The sequence below is a fragment of the Sebastes umbrosus genome, chromosome 17 (assembly GCF_015220745.1).
Source record: "Sebastes umbrosus isolate fSebUmb1 chromosome 17, fSebUmb1.pri, whole genome shotgun sequence".
Lineage (NCBI taxonomy): Eukaryota > Metazoa > Chordata > Actinopteri > Perciformes > Sebastidae > Sebastes > Sebastes umbrosus.
In genome coordinates, this window is record NC_051285.1 from 2,789,463 (window position 1) to 2,803,711 (window position 14,249).

The following is a 14,249-nucleotide window of genomic DNA, read 5'->3' on the forward strand; positions in this document are numbered from 1 at the left end:
AATACATTATAATACTGTGGGAGAAACATAGAGTCACAGAATATTCTCATTTGTTTATCCACATTAGACACAATACAGGTAAAATCCAAGCCCCAAGGTATAGCACCGGTCGTTGATCCCAGTTTTTGTACAAGCCAAACGGCGGTACTACAACTTCCGTGTCTGTCGCGTGATGCCATTGGGCCCAAAAAGACTCCAATAGACTTACATTGGGAAAGAGATGTCTGTAAATCTGTGGAATCAACTTCCCACTATGAACACTCTAATAGTCCTTATTTAAATCATTGGGTCCTAAAAGTTGTAAAATGCACTAACAGCTGAATCCAGAGTTATTTCCTTTCCTCCGACCGAGGCTGGAGTGAGGGCTGGGAGGCGGAGTTAGCAAGCCATGACGACAGCATGACGGCTGTGACGAGCGGACGCTACTGCCAATTTGGCATCATGCGCCACTGAGCAACTTTCATGGGAATGAACGAGGTCCCGCCTCCAACGCTGGATACAGTTCTCTTTATACATCCATGGTTAAAATCGTGTGAATCCATCCAGTCTTTGGTCTGACATTACTATATGTTAAACGATTAAGTGTGAATAAACTTGATATTCAAAATAGTTACAATTCCGCATGACAAAAATAAAAAACTTTTTCTGAAGCGTTAGACAACATGTCACCGTCTTCATCAGTGGATGGAGTTTGAGCAGTTGCCATAGAGATATAGAGGTGGCATAAAAAAACACACAGATGATGCAACAACCTGCGGGACAAATCACTGTTACTTTGAATAAATGCAGTGATGAAATGCATTATTCATTGTTGTCTGATAATGCAAATGACAAAGCACAAGGGAATCCAAAGAACTCATTTCATTCTTTATAGTGCACAAGAACTTGGCTGACATAATTTGAAATGATTATCCTTAACAATGCATCATTATCATCACATCATGTGTAGTTGACATCATTTTTGCTACTGCTTTGTTCCCTTTTCGTTCAAACTTTGCATGTGTCAAAGACATTTCTTAAGACTCATATAACCCCCCTTTTCATAAAAGAAAAAAGAGAAAAAGATTGCGTCGCCTTGTGGTTAGAGAACTGCCATCAAACCACCACAGGTTTGGCAGCTATGTGTTCCTGTGCGAGCAAAGGAACGCCTAATTCATATGTGTGTAATATGACAAGGGACCAGCTGCAGGTACAAGGTTTTGATCTGGCAGCGGTGATGTCTTTATTTCCCACAATGGCTCTGCACAAGGCCACTGCTGCACTATGGGTTTCCTGAGTCAAGGGTGCTGGAAGTAGGGGGTCCAAGAGGCCAATACCTCCCTCCACTTTACGCCCGTCTCACTTTTTATATCGCGGATCACTGTATCCCTGTAAAGGCGGTGAAAATATGTTTCAATCATTCCCATCCACTCTGAGACATTAGGTAATATAAAGTAGGCAAACATAAAACAAATGGTTTTGCAAATGTGTGGACAACATCAATATATACTGTGAAATGGTCTAAATATAGTAAATTTGTGACTTTACAAATGTACAGAAATCCTAACGGCTTGTTTCAAACGCACAGTTACTGAATACAGGCTGTGTGTATTTCTCCATGGATTGAGTGTTTTGATACTTTCACAGTATTTATATATCATCTAAACCTGCTTTATGATATAAAAGACATGAAAATCTCACTTTTTACAATACGGGACCTTTAATTTAATGGGTAATTTGCCAGTAATGTCATCCACGATTGTTTGTAGACTGTACAAGGTCTGTTCCTTTCATTTGAGGAAATACCTCTTGCAATCAGGAATAATTATGTATGTGTGTGTCTCTATTTGCAGAGTGTGTGTGCCTCAATTAATACATTAAAATGAACAGTACCCTGTGGAGTTCTCATAGCTAAAACTGTTTTGTTTACATCACACTATGTCTCACTAAAACACATTCCCAAAACCCGTACAAAGTGACCAAAGGGACAAGCACAAGCCTGTTGCAAAAAAGTGAATTGGTCAAACACACACAGTGGCCAAGACAAAGGAACCCGACTTGAACCAGTGGCCCTCACAGCACAATACACAAGCAATAGCATTAGAAGTACAAGTTGGAAGTGTAAAAAGATGCTGCAGGTCATGGAATAGTAAGTGTGAATGAAGTAAACCTGATTCAGAGAGGCAAACTTCCTGTGTGGGCTTTACTTTGGTTGTGTTTGCACTCAGGACTAGTTACTGATGGACCTCTGGAGACTTCTGGAGCTCTTCTTTGCGAAGAATCAGAAGTTGCATACCATTTTGAATTCCTGATGTGTGTGGGAAAATGTGGGTAAACAACATGCATAAGTAATACCCTCCACTAATGTTAAAGAGCCCTAAGGGCACAGCATTTAACTGCCAACTCTACAAGTGAAGCCGTTGCCAGCCGGAGTTGAAAAAGTGTGGATATGAAGCAGGTGTTGCAGACAGGACTTGACATTCCCTGGATAAATAAAGTTGAAAACAAGAATGTGTGTACCCTTGACATTATGTGATACAGTATGTGTTGTGCTACTGATGGGTGTAATATATGAAGCGTGTGAACAGGCTGTTTGCACCACCGCTCTGGCTGCCAGGCTTGTCACGACGAATGAGGGATCTGTCTTTGAGAAGCCCCTGTGTTGGCCTCTGCTTTGCTCTCTGCTGCCCTGATCCACCTTCATCTGCCCTGCACTTCAGACAGCAAGGAAGAGAGGAGCTAGGAGCACTGGGAACAGGAGCTGAGAGAGTGGAGTGGGATGAGGAACGAACGAATGGAAGTATGATGTATAATGCATTTGTGTGTGTATCTGACCAGCCCGTTCTAATTCCCAGGGCGTCAAATAATCACGCTTTGTCACGCCCATCAGCATCTGATAAGGCACAAGGTAACCTTTAGCACCGGGCTTTCAATTAACTACAATGTAAACCCATCTGCGTCAATATTAAAAGATCAGAGAAAGTTCTCTAAGAGTGTGGCGACGTAGGTGAAAAATATGTATCGGCGGTAGGTACCACGTTCTCATACCAACCCGTCATCACTTTTGCCGTCACACTAAACACGTGCTTAATGACCCCACGGCATCACTTTTCGGTCGCAGTAAACGCGGGCTTATGTTATGAATTGATCAAAAACACTTGCTTAGGTTAAGGCAACAAAGAACACTTAGGTTTAGGACAAAACAACATGGTTGACCTTAAATGTACTGTTTGTACAGTGCAAATGTGACCTGATGTTGTAAAAATAGGACACAAACAAACAGCTGATTATGAAGTGAAAGTGAAACATTACGCACAGGCAACGAACAGCGGTCTCCTGGATGAAAGCCCTGTGTTTGTTGGACCACAGCACTCTCCCTGAGCGTTTACTGTTGCCGCGGATGGGTTTACATCGTAGTTAATGGAACGCCGGTTGCGTCCCTTACTGTATCGACCGTGATAAAGCGTTTGTATTTGACGCCCTGGGAATGAGAATGAGCTGGTCCAACAAACACAGGGATTTCATTCAGGAGACAGCTGTTCGTGTCCCGTGTGAAACCACAACGTGTTGTTTGTTTTTGTGTTCACAATGTTAACTTTCACTTTACAAACACAATTTAGTTTTTTCTAAACATAACTAAGTGGTTTTGTTGCCTAAACCTAGTGCTTTTCTTTGAATTCACAATGTCAACGGCTTGTTTACTGCAACCGTAGTGGAGTGTCGTAGTTTGGTGCGCTGGGTTACGCCAAGGTTTCAGTATGTGACTAGTTGGGATGAGAAGATGTTGATATGGCCACAGGTTGTGTCTCTTTTTTCTAGAGAGGCTATTACAGTAAAGTAACGGTGCATTTGGGCTTTGCTCATCTTTTTTTTGTTCTTTTATTAAACCGTTATATACAAATTCCAACACAATAACACCAGTCTATGTGGTGAATGAGCTGATTGTATGATTCATCATGTTTAAAGGCTTCACAGTGTAGAAAGAGCGGGTGTTTGAGCTGCTGTAGGTGTTGATGTGTTCTGTGTTGGGGGTCAGTTGAGAGAGCCGAGGAGCAGCGGGGGGCCATCAGAGCAACACACTGAGAAGCTGTGAGTCCTGCTCTCTGTCTGGATGAACACTCAACATCACAAGGAAAAGGCGAGGCCTACTGTGATGAACACATACACATACAGGCACTAGCTGGCTGACTTTGTGTATCTGCAGCTCACCTCACACGAGCTACATTTTTAAGATAGATACACATCTTTCTCAAAGGAAAAACTGCTGATGGCAAAAAAAACAACTCATTGGTCTCATTTCAACCAGAATTTCCAGGTGGAGACTTCCATTTCTTCACACAGGAAGTAGATTGATTATTCATCCCGAAAGTCGAAGGTGCTCGACCCGTTCTTTATTAAAGCACACCAATCAATATGCAGATTGGCACACACACACACACACAACACACACACATTCAGAACTCTGCTAAATGCCTCACAGTTTGCTTCCAATTAATAATGCAGCATATTGATGCGTTTCATGGGTAATTAGTCGGCACATTCAATAGTACATGGGTGCGGAGCCGATCGAGCCAGCTGCGATCATAAACAGAACATTATTCATTGTTGTAGACACATTATTAATTGTAGCTTCCACTGCTATTTTTAGCCCAACATCCCCTATACTGATATTTTTGTGTCAAAGCTGTTGACAATAGACTTCAATTTGACCATTGCTTTAACAAAAGCCATGACTCCACTTATAGCTGTGATGGGAATTCATTTAGTCGAAGTTTCAATAATATAAATACCCTTTAATAACGCTGAATGCTTGAAAATGCCTGATTCAAAAAGCCTGTTTCCTGGTCCTTCTCCCTGTCATTCATTTTTAGCATTACAGACTAAATACTTAATACTTGATTTAGCCTGAGAACATGATATTGAGTATGCAGTTGTGAGGTTTTTCTGTCATCGGTCATCGGTCATCTGAGCATAGACACATGACATCATTCATTTCAGAACAGGTACAGGCTCGAGGAATGTGTCCAGTGGTTAATCAATGCTTAGGGTCTGTCTGATTAATAGGTGGGTTTGAAATGAAGATGTACTTGGAAGTGGATGAGTGGTCCGATGAGGATTGATGAGGAACAGAGAGGCTGAAAAGGGGAGAGAGACAGAGAGGAAGAAGAACAAAAAGGGCTGATGGGAGATAAGAGCCTCATAGGGGGATTCAAGGTGATACAACAAACACTATGGATGACCATATTAGGAGGGGAGCTGCTGAGAGTCACAAAATCAATGTTAGGAAAAGATCACGGTTGTGGAAGATCAACTAAGGTTAAGCTTTCGAAACACCGAGGTCAGGGACGTGGTTACAGTTAATGAAAGGGCGAAGGTTAAATACAGGTGTGAGATAGAAATCCAGTAACCTGCATGGAAGTAGCACTACAACCCAGTCCACCACCCCGACCTCCACACCCTTATCTTCCACTTATAGGGTGCACAACTTCCTGCAATAAACAGGACATTGGAACTGCATGTAAATCATGAGGTGCAGAATCGTCCAATACTGTCTGTTATAGCACCCCTCGCTGCAATGCTTGAAACTGCAACCAAGACACGATGTTTGTGTACTTGCATATAGGTTTTAGGTGGATGCTGTGGTAACAAAATACTTACCTATCTCATCAGTGTTGACACCACAACTTTACTTTATTGATACTTTATTGGCACACATGAATGTTGCAGAAATAACCATCTGAAAACCATTGGCAGATATATTTGTCGATATCAAACAGTCCATCTTAGCAGTTTGATAACTGTAGATTCAGCGTTTTTTCACATTAAACTCTGTGAAATTAGAGTTGAGTTCGACCAAAGCACACTTGGTGATTGTTTGCAAGAGCAACGACGACGGTTTAGGTGAGTTTGAATTCAGTGTTTCAGGCTGCTCCGCTACGTACTGCTGATCTCAACATAAACAAAAATACAAGTGGATGATGGCGCAAGCAGAACGGATTGGGGGGCGCAGGTCTGCGCTCTCCGAGTGCTATTCTAGTATCTACATAGTATCTATGCAGGTAATGAAGGTGATTCCTGAGAGACAAATTACCAAACACATGGACAAAAGAGACTGAGGCAGTGTGACAAAAAGTGAGATTGACAACGTGTAGGAGCGAAGGAGTGTGAGAACCACCCATCATTTTTAAAACCTCCTTGTCTTAACATTCACACCAGACCACGGCGCTACAGTATAGCCTCTCTGAACATCACAGCAAACCACACAGGGCTCAGCAGAGGTAGATGACATTTCTTTCTTTTTTTCATTTTCTTTCTTTGGTTGTCTTTTTTCTTCTTCACATCTCACGGGCTTTGAAGAGCTTTCATAATCCCAAAGGACATTCAATTCTTCCAATGCATAGAAGTACTGTGTACCCATGACATTCAGCACGAAGTATGGAAATCTTCAAAAAGCCTTTATGGTTCAGAATGGCTTAAGGGACACATTGAGCAGGAAATGACGAACCCACTGACCAACTGACAAAAGGACTGTGTGTTTATGGCCTCTGATAAATATTTGTTTCTGGATTTTGAAATTACGTTAGTGACATTTGTGACATGTTTTCCATACTTACGATTCATTGTTTACGTACATATTTTACTTAGTTATTTTAAGCCCAACCATGACATTTTTCCTAAACCTAAGTGGTTTTGTTGCCTATACATAACCAAACGGTGTAGCTATCAAAATGCCAATTTAGCCCAATAATGTCCCAAGTCTTTTTGGCGAAAATCCATACAAAAGATGAAGAATAATACGAATAATAAATATGCTGAATTAAAGGGCTTTGTGCTTTGTGAGCACACCTAAGTATATCCGTTACTACACTCTTCATATTGTGATATTGTGGGTTGTAGTGAACAGCGTAGCCTCTAGGGGACACTGTAAGGCTTTAGATTTGAACTATATTTCAGTGGAAAACTGTATCAGTCTGGTGCATTTTGACATGAACATCCATCTACATCTATGACGCAGCAAAGAAAACAATTTGAACATCAGTCTGTATCTTAGCCATCTGTTTGTAAGCTAATTAAAGATGTGTTATCTATGTAGTGCTCTTCTTATCATCTCATCTGTGTTGTTTCATTTTGATGTTTAATTAAGTCTAGAAAGAGACATTGTTTAGTAGATCTATGGACCACTATTAAGACACGTTATTTTTAAGAAGCAAATAATGTTTGCATTCGGATCATTTTCTACTGTGGCCATGCGAATCACTCTCTTCGTCTTTTCTACTATGAAGTTTTGTATGATAGTTGAACATCAGTTTAAAATGAATGTTCCACAAAAGACACCCTTTGCTGCCAAAACAGACACCAAAACCTGAAGCTTGCTGTTGATGTTTCAGATCGATTGAACGCGGTTACTATGAACCCCTGGCTGTGCTGCTGTGGATGCTTGTGTGCTTTTCCTACTCAAACCCCAACTGAGCAATGAGTCTTCAGAGGTGAGCAAGCAAATCAAAGTGGTCCTTGACAATCTCTCTTTGTACAGCCCGTCTTTGATGTCTTTCACTCGCTGCCTCTTTGAGAGCCCTGCGTTACAAGAGTCATGGAAACGATGCCTAAAGAAAACCAATTGTGTTCGCGCCATTATGTTGTTCTCCTAGTCAAAGACCAAATAATGGAGCCATGTACTGTAGCCACATGCTGCTCGCCATCACTTTCCTGCCATGGCCATCACTTATGTTGGAAAATCACAGTAGGGCAGTCAAGAGGACAGACAACAAGAGTGGCACAAGAGCCACTTATCTTAAAAGCATCTAACGTTGAGAGTATGGATGACAGGCAGACACACCACACATCAACATGACACTGTACAAGTCTGCAACACATTAACAATAATATACTTTGAATCAATGTGTTATGTGAATCTTTTTCAGATGAATCTATTAAATACTGTATAAAGACAATGAAATGTCCAAAATATCCTCACAACCAATTTAAAAGTGACTGTCTTTCAACAGTCCAAAACCCAAAGATATTCAATTTGCAATGATACAAAAGAGATTTTAATCACAATGAAACTTTTTCCTGGTTAAATAATAGGAAAACTAGAATGGCACTCGGAGAGCGCAGACCTCCGCCAAGGTGTGTGACTTTAAAAACAGATCATAGCTCCCATAGTACCGTGAGGTGGTCAGCTTGTTATTAACACAGTGTGTTTCAGTGTAACGTATCGGCGGATGCCTCTCTCATTGAGCAGCCTTGTTATGTCTGTATAACGTTACACTACATTGTCTTTCATCCCATCAGCTACCGTCATCTTTTTTCTTTCTCACCGCGAACGGCCAGCAGCTCCCGCACACATTTCCACATACGTATCTCTCTGATCTCAGAAGGAGGCGGGGTCATACGTCATCAGTTACCGCACATGTGTTATACCCTGTGGTCTTAATTCTCAGGCTGATCGGAATCCTTAAAAAGATTCCTGAATCATGATCTGGATTCCCACCAAAATCTAATGGATTGTTCATTGTGCCACACCCCACCCCTACAAACAGTTCCATTCAAATCCATCGCAGACTTTTGGAGTATCCTACTAATGGACAAACAAACAAATGAACCAACAAACAAACCAACGCCGTGAAAACATAACCTCCTTCCTAGGCCTTTGGCCTTGGCGGAGGTAACTATATAGATACCTGCATAGCACTATATTTGTGGGGTTGACGAAATTGTATACCATCTGCATTTCTTTTTTGCTTCAATGCATCAGACAACAATGTAATGTAACATAATATATTACAATGTGTTGTTTTTTTATCAATTATCGATGTTGTTGAAACATCAGCTAACTGAATAAAGTTACTCAGTTAATCAGTTAATCTTATCAAGTTTTAATATTTGTAATTTACTCTGTTGTTTTTGTGCAGACGAGCAATCAAATCCATTGCAAACGTTTGGAGTAATCCTGCTAACAGACAGACAGACAAACCAACGGCGGTGAAAACATAACCTCCTTCAAGGCCCTTGGCGTTGGAGGTAATAAAAGAAGAAATGACATCCATGAGAAGCACAGTTAGTGGTAACTGTGGGTGTCAATACCAGTCTTATCAGGTGATTAATTAGAAACAAACCTCATTTTTATAACCTAATTACAGAGTTTAATAAATGCGACCATAATAACATTTCCATTAACAATTTAATAGCTGCGAGCTAAAACCCCGTTTGCAACCAGGGGTCCATTAAGGGTGAAAAAACAATAAAGTGTAATCTGAGAACACAGAGCTGATGTGTGCTTAGTAAGCGGACATTCACGAAAGAGGATATCTTGTTATTTCACATCTCAATTAAAGAGTTACCACACTGCACATTATTAACTTTTTAATCACTCCATACTGCAACATGCTTTGTTAGACAGGAAATTAAAATGACAGCAACTGAGGCTTGTTGTTCTTAATCCGATAGGGGGAAAGATTCATTAAGACCCTAAATAAATCAGCTTAACCGCAGATTATTTTCCACAATATATAAAAGTTGTACATTCAACAAAGCGTTATCTGTATTTTTAATTTGTTAAGAGCCAAACAAATGTACATTGTGCCGTCAAAAGAACATCCAAAGGCAAACTCCACAGGCATTTTGCCTTCATGTTTATTAATACAGCTGTTGTGACAAGCCTTCCATGTAATTTCCACCGCAGTATGTTCCCGCTCTTCATCGCCGAACGCAATTAGCCGCGACCTACTTCATGAGAGGGAGACGTAGGACTACTGTTCTTTAATTGCCTCGCATCCTGGAGAGCAGCGAGTGGGCTACGTTTCATGTAATACTGCCAGTTTGAGCTGCTGGAAAATAACTGAGGAAATGTTAATGATGCACGTTCAGGAACACTTATCAGGAAGTTAATGAATAATTACTAAGTTTTGTCTGGAAAGAAATGAGAAAATATCCATTTCATTCAAATTATGGGTAATCAGGAGAAAATTAATGGGATGAGCATTAAGTGAGCAGATATATGGAAAATGGAAACAGTCCTCTGGCAAAGCAGCAATTTATGAACATAAAGGATATCTATTGTGGAGAATAGATTGTAGCCTTTCAGAGTGATTCTTCATTTAACTCCTGAACGACACATTTACTGTGTATCTTTATTGCACACTGTTTTAACTAATGATGAATAGTATGGTTCAAAAGTGCCGTAACGGGAATGAAAACTGTTTTGCATCTCAGGTATGAGAGCATAATGTCGTGATCTTTTTACAGTCGATCGGTTGATCAATAGCAGTCAGAATGTGTCAATAATTTTAATGGCATTTGAAAGTCCTGTGTTTGTTGGACACATCCACCCCGATCTCGATCCACTTTGTCACAAGGGATCACCTCGCTTCCCAGCATTGGACGCTTGAAGGGCTGCCACTAGACACAAGGCACTAGGCATCTGATTGGACGAACCAGAACCAGAACATTTTCTGTCATACATTATGAAAATAGTTCACCGAAATATGTTTTTCAAAACATTTTAGGGGAGAAATAAGCCATGCATTTGCTGAATCTGTCTTACATTTTAGATCGACAACGTTATTGACAAAGTTCTTTGGGAGTTTCCAGAGGTGGCAAGTCGCGTCGGACGCCCCGATTTGCATACAGTACCTCAACTTTATGCAAATGAGGAGAGTCCGTCTCTTGAAACGCAACGCTATGCTAACAGAATGCATTGTACAGATGCTTACATAGACAATAAATGTGAAGTGTGGAAAGGATAGATACTGTGGACACTTACCAGAAGTAATACTTTCTGCGTCCACAATTAGGTGAGGGTCCACATCACAGGTTGTACATGTACGCAGACAATTTGTTGTGACTTGTCTGGACTTGTAAGCACGGCTACTATGCTATCAGTGGTAGTGTAGCAATCTACTTCCTCTTAGCGGACAGTGTAAACAGATTGGGAGTATAACCGAGGCTTTGAACTACGTCACTTGACATCCTCCTTTACTCTCGTAATAATCACTACGGTTACTAGAGGTAACGTTGGACTTAGTTGAAAGCCCAGTGCATCCCATAGAGACGCTGTGTGCCTCCGTGTGTCAGTATTAGATGCTGAGGGGTCTTTTGGGTTTGTTTCCATGGACAGGTCCGTCTCTGGTAAGGTCCTTTTGGGGTCATGTTCTGCTCTGTCTCTTTCTCACTTTCTCTCACCCTCTTTCTGTTGTGGCTTCCTATCAGTATTCTCTGAAAGTGTCCGTGTCACAACCTTCATCTGGACCACACACACCTGTCAGTCAAACGGATCACGCCATGCTCTCTGTCAGACTCTCTTGCTCACTCTGTTCATTAGCATCACTCCATCTCACCTCCTCTCTACCTCTTTGTCCACAGAGATGAACTTGTCACAGTGGGAAATTTCATTACCTCCTCATCTCCAACTTCCACCCTCCTCTCCATCTCTTCATCATTTTTTATTTTTTCCTCCTGCTGACCTGAGCTGCACATTCAAATGTGATTTAATTATCACCTGTCCAGGCGCGCACACAACCACATTGTGTCCACTGGTGCAATCTTCTGCTTCTGTGAAGCAGCTGGTTGCAGTTTGGAGAAACTTGATCAACTCAACTTCTGCTGCAACAAAAAAAGTTGATTCGTTGTTTGTTTAAAAAATGATCAACAAGAAATTAAACAGATGATGAATCATCGCTGGAGCTTTCTATGCCTCAGAAGGGAGTCTGGTTATCTGGTATACTTACATTGGAACTCTCAGTAGTGCTCTCATAGTAGTAAGCTATAATCAGCACTCTCTTGAATAGTAATAAAGAGTTTAAATTAGCAGTCACTTAAAACCATAGGGAAATACTGCTTTATTGGATTTTGATCGTATTGCTATTTCCATATTCTTGTGGCAGTTCCAAATCAACACATTTAATATGTAGTGTTCTCGATTTTCTTGCTTGAAAATACATTCATGAACAGATCAATACTGGATGATCTTGTGACATCATGAAAATCCATCTGCCGTGCAAGGTTATGTGGTTAATCCATGTTCAGAGATTTGACATATTTGTTTTGAAATGATGTGTGATGATGACACAGAAAGTGATAAGGTATAATGTACAGCGAGCCAGTCACTGTTGTGAAATAAACACCGACAGGGCGGTCTTGCATCGCCCTGAAGGGGTTTATTTCACAACAATGAAACGCCAGCTGTTCATTATCCTGCTTATTACACGGCTACTACATACGAACGGTCTTCTATAAAGAAATAACAGACCGTATTACGCAGAGATTGACCAATCAGAATCAAGTATTCAACAAAGCCGTGTAATATTATGAAATAAGGGTTTGTGATATTGTGTTTCTCAGATGCTACAGTATCTTTGGTGGATATCGGTAAAAAGGGAGGTGTACAGATTCTTGTTAGGACGAAATGAACAACACTTTAAAATGCCAAAAGTTCCAAACAGTCTCTGCGGCTTCTCAAATGTGAGGATTTTTCTGCTTTATTTCACCTGATAAATCAAATATATTTGGGTTTTTGGAGTGTTGATTGGACAAAACAGCAATTTGAAGATGTCGCCTTGAAAATATAAAAAAAAATGATTCCCTTGTGTCATGATTTGCATATCAGAAATCTATGTGTGAGAGATATTTTCTGCTTGATGTTGCATTTTCTGAAATATTTTGATTGAGTTTTGCCTTCTTCAAGATGTGTGAAAAATGACTTGTGGGGCTGTACATGCCAACACTTCATACATGACAAAAGAGGAAGGCTGCTGCGCAAATTAAATGTAATGGGTTGCACACGCACACACATACACACCATTTAATTAATCATAATTGCTGTTCTCCTTTTCTCTCCACCTCTCTTATTAATTGCTCTCAGTAAGAGCAAGTCAAGATGAGAAAAATACAACCTGCATTTTCCACTTCATCAGTTTGGCTCCATTCAGTTTGTCAGGCTCTGGTTCGCTGCACACAGTCGTCATTTTGGAAATCTGCAGGAAGGAAATGTTTGGTAAATGAAGTTTTACTGCCTTTACAGCTGCTAGAGGGATGTCTTTTAACCCTTTCAGGCCCAAGCAAAAAAAAACATTTTGTTTTTGTACTACTCTACTTCCATTTATTAGCCTCATCAAATACCGTTGCTTGGTCAGTGGCCCTCTGCATCTTAAGCCTCAAGGTGAAGGTGATCTATTGACTGTATATTGATATCATATCAGCAACATACAGTAATCAGTTTCAATGTTTATTGGTAGAATATGTTACGGAGATGAAAAAAGATTTATTTTTAAATCAACACTTCCTACTTTCATTTCAAAATAAAAGCCCTTAAGCATTTTTTTCTGTGGACAGAATTCCTTCATTTGATATCACAAGGCTTTTATTCTGAAATATGTGCTGGACAGTGTTGTAGAACATGCAGTGACTTGGAGTGCTCCATGTTTTCAATATAGTACGGGGTTTTAATTGTGGATTTTTGCTATTATTTACAAATTACCACACGTTTCTTAACCTTTCTCTGTTTAAAATAAATATAAATGACATTTATAATGAAATGAAATGGCCATTATGAAAGGCAAACATTTTGTAGAAGAAAGGGCCGACAGCAGCAGCTGCAGCAGCAGAAACTAAGCTGGTGTGAATACCCAACGCGTGAATCACGCAGCCGCCACGTGCTCCTGACGTTCCCAGTGTGGATGAGGCATTATACAAACGCACTGAGGCACCCTTTAGTGTCCGTATGAGACACACCAGGCTTTCGACTAACTCCAATCGAAACCCAATCAGTTTTTTGTAAATAAAAGGTTGCAGGAACAGTAACTAACGAGGCTAGAGGGATTGTCATGTAGGACTCATACTGGAAAATAAATACAGTCAAAAGGAACTAAAGCTGCTTTTTGAGAATGTTCGAGCACCTTTAACTCCAGCACCGAGGTGTGTGAGAATATCCAGTAAATAATGTTTCGAGAAGGAGGAAGGCGAGCTGCACCTTTCAATGGGAGGTGGATTAGAGCCAAATGAATCAATCAGAGGTTAATACCTTCCTGGACAGTCTTAACCTGCCCCTATACACACACACACACACACACACACACACACACACACACACTGTTGCCTACACTACTGCCAGATAACCCTGAGTGGAGATTGATTCATGAGGCTAGTGTCAAGTTCAAACCAAGGACACCCGAGCACCTGCTTACAGCCAGTACAGCTCAACACCACACACACAAACACATATAGGCACACTAGGCCTTGGCAGGAAGCACACACTTGCACATGCAAATACA